The 4,168-nt window shown below is 39.7% G+C and overlaps 1 protein-coding gene across 1 annotated transcript in view; it reads right to left on the bottom strand.

Annotated features, from left to right (window-relative positions):
• zgc:198371 (uncharacterized protein LOC497072 homolog) overlaps window positions 1-4,168 on the bottom strand; it is a 23,411-nt gene that overhangs the window by 16,569 nt on the left and 2,674 nt on the right. The window lies entirely within an intron of this gene.

A 4,168-nucleotide genomic window follows, 5' to 3' on the forward strand; every position in this document is an offset into this window, starting at 1 on the left:
GATATACACCTGACATCAGCAGGAGAGGACTCTTTTAAAGTAGAGACACTACATACTGATATACCTGAACATCAGCAGAAGAGGACTCTTTAAAGTAGAGGACACTACATACTGATATACACCTGAACATCAGCAGGAGAGGACTCTTTAAAGTAGAGACACTACATACTGATATACACCTGAACATCAGCAGGAGAGAACTCTTTAAAGTAGAGACACTACATACTGATATACACCTGAACATCAGCAGGAGAGGACTCTTTAAAGTAGAGACACCTACATAACTGATATACACCTGAACATCAGCAGGAGAGGACGCTTTAAAGTAGAGGAACACTACATACTGATATACACCTGAACATCAGCAGGAGAGGACTCTTTAAAGTAGAGACACTAACATACTGATATATACCTTAACATCAGCAGGAGAGGACTCTTTAAAGTAGAGACACTACATACTGATATACACCTGAACATCAGCAGGAGAGGACTCTTTAAAGTAGAGACACTACATACTGATATATACCTGAACATCAGCAGGAGAGGACTCTTTAAAAGTTAGAGACACTACATACTGATATACACCTGGACATCAGCAGGAGAGGACTCTTTAAAGTAGAGACACCACATACTGATATACACCTGAACATCAGCAGGAGAGGACTCTTTAAAGTAGAGACACTACATACTGATATACACCTGAACATCAGCAGGAGAGGAACTCTTTAAAGTAGAGACACTACATACTGATATACACCTGAACATCAGCAGGAGAGAACTCTTTAAGTAGAGACACTACATACTGATATACACCTGAACATCAGCAAGGAGAGAACTCTTAAAGTAGAGACACTACATACTGATATACACCTGAACATCAGCAGGAGAGGACTCTTTAAAGTAGAGACACTACATACTGATATACACCTGAACATCAGCAGGAGAGGACGCTTTAAAGTAGAGACACTACATACTGATATATACCTGAACATCAGCAGGAGAGGACTCTTTAAAGTAGAGACACTACATACTGATATACACCTCAACATCAGCAGGAGAGGACTCTTTAAAGTAGAGACACTACATACTGATATATACCTGAACATCAGCAGGAGAGGACTCTTTAAAGTAGAGACACTAGCATTACTGATATACACCTGAACATCAGCAGGAGAGGACTCTTTAAAGTAGAGACACTACATACTGATATATACCTGAACATCAGCAGGAGAGGACTCTTTAAGTAGAGACACTACATACTGATATACACCTGGACATCAGCAGGAGAGGACTCTTTAAAGTAGAGACACTACATACTGATATACACCTGAACATCAGCAGGAGAGGACTCTTTAAAGTAGAGACACTACATACTGATATACACCTGAACATCAGCAGGAGAGGACTCTTAAAGTAGAGACACTACATACTGATATATACCTGAACATCAGCAGGAGAGGAACTCTTTAAAGTAGAGACACTACATACTGATATACACCTGAACATCAGCAGGAGAGGACTCTTTAAAGTAGAGACACTACATACTGAATAACTCTGACATCAGCAGGAGAGGACTCTTTAAAGTAGAGACACTACATACTGATATACACCTGACATCAGCAGGAGAGACTCTTTAAAGTAGAGACAACTACATACTGATATACACCTGAACATCAGCAGGAGAGGACTCTTTAAAGTAGAGACACTACATACTGATATACACCTGAACATCAGCAGGAGAGGACTCATTTAAAGTAGGAGACCACTACATTACTGATATATACCTGAACATCAGCAGGAGATGACTCTTTAAAGTAGAGGACACTTACATACTGATCTACACCTGAACAATCAGCAGGAGAGGACTCTTTTTTTCTTAAAGTAGTAGAGACACTACATACTGATATATACCTGAACATCAGCAGGAGAGACTCTTTACAAGTAGAGGACACTACATACTGATATCACCTGAACATCAGCAGGAGAGGACTCTTTAAAGTAGAGTCACCTAATACTGATATACACTCTGAACATCAGCAGATGAGGAACTCTTTAAGTAGAGACCATTACATTAACTGATAATACCACCTGAACATCAGCAGGAGAGGAATCGTCTTTAAAGTAGAGACCACTACATTCTGATAATTACACCTGCACATCAGCAGGAGAGAACTCTTTAAAGTAGAGACAACCTACATACTGATATACACCTGAAACATCAGCAGGAAGAGAAACTCTTTAAAGTAGAGACACTACATATGATATACACCTGAACATCAGCAGGAGAGGAATCTTTAAAGTAGAGAATACATACTGATACACCTGAAACATCAGCAGGAGAGGACTCTTTAAAGTAGAGAACACTAATACTGATATATACCTGAACATCAGCAGGAGAGGACTCTTTAAAGTAGAGACACACATACTGATAATACACCTGAACATCAGCAGGAGAGGACTCTTTAAAGTAGAGACATACAGATATATACCTGACATCAGCAGGAGAGGACTCTTTAAAGTAGAGACCACATACTGATATACCTGAACATCAGCAGGAGAGGACTCTTTAAGTAGAGACACTACATACTGATTATACCTGAACATCAGCAGGAGAGGACTCTTTAAAGTAGAGACACTACATAGGATATACACCTGAAACATCAGCAGGAGAGGACTCTTTAAAGTAGAGACACTACATACTGATATACAGTGAACATCAGCAGGAGAGAACTCTTTAAAAGTAGAGACACTACATACTGATAAAACCTGAACATCAGCACGGAGAGAACTCTTTTAAAGTAGAGACACTACATACTGATATACACCTGAACATCAGCAGGAGAGGACTCTTTAAAGTAGAGACACTACATACTGAATACACCTGAACTTCAGCAGGAGAGGACTCTTAAAGTAGCGACACTACATACTGATATATACCTGAACATCAGCAGGAGAGGACTCTTTAAAGTAGAGACACTACATACTGATATACACACTCTCAACATCAGCAGGAGAGGACTCTTTAAAGTAGAGACATACATACTGATATATACTGAACATCAGCAGGAGAGGACTCTTTAAAGTAGAGACACTACATACTGATATACACCTGACATCAGCAGGAGAGGACTCTTTAAAGTAGAGACACTACATACTGAATATACCTGAACATCAGCAGGAGAGGACTCTTTAAAGTAGAAACACTACATACTGATTACACCTGGACATCAGCAGGAGAGGACTCTTTAAAGTAGAGACACCACATACTGATATACACCTGAACATCAGCAGGAGAGGACCTTTAAAGTAGAGAGACACTAATACTGATATACACCTGAACATCAGCAGGAGAGGACTCTTTAAAGTAGAGACACTACATACTGATATATACCTGAACATCAGCAGGAGAGGACTCTTTAAAGTAGAGACACTACATACTGATATACACCTGAACATCAGCAGGAGAGGACTTTTAAAGTAGAGACACTAATTACTGATATACACCTGAACATCAGCAGGAGAGGAACTCTTTAAAGTAGAGACACTACATACTGATATACACCTGAACATCAGCAGGAGAGGAACTCTTTAAAGTAGAGACACTACATACTGATATACACCTGAACATCAGCAGGAGAGGGACTCTTTAAAGTAGAGACACTATACTGATATACACGCTGAACATCAGCAGGAGAGGACTCTTAAAGTAGAGACACTACATACTGATATATACCTGAACATCAGCAGGAGAGGACTCTTTTAAAGTAGAGACACTACATACTGATATACACCTGAACATCAGCAGGAGAGGACTCTTAAAGTAGAGACACTACATACTGATATATACCTGAACATCAGCAGGAGAGGACTCTTTAAAGTAGAGACAACTACATACTGATATACACCTGAAATCAGCAGGAGAGGACTCTTTAAAGTAGAGTCACTACATACTGATATACACCTGAACATCAGCAGGAGAGAACTCTTTAAAGTAGAGACACTACATACTGATATACACGAACATCAGCGAGAGGGAACTCTTTAAAGTAGAGACACTACATACTGATATACACCTGAACATCAGCAGGAGAGGACTCTTTAAAGTAGAGACATACATCTGATATACACCTGAACATCAGCAGGAGAGGACTCTTTAAAGTAGAGACAC

The sequence above is a fragment of the Trematomus bernacchii genome, unplaced genomic scaffold (genome assembly GCF_902827165.1).
Source record: "Trematomus bernacchii unplaced genomic scaffold, fTreBer1.1, whole genome shotgun sequence".
NCBI lineage: Eukaryota > Metazoa > Chordata > Actinopteri > Perciformes > Nototheniidae > Trematomus > Trematomus bernacchii.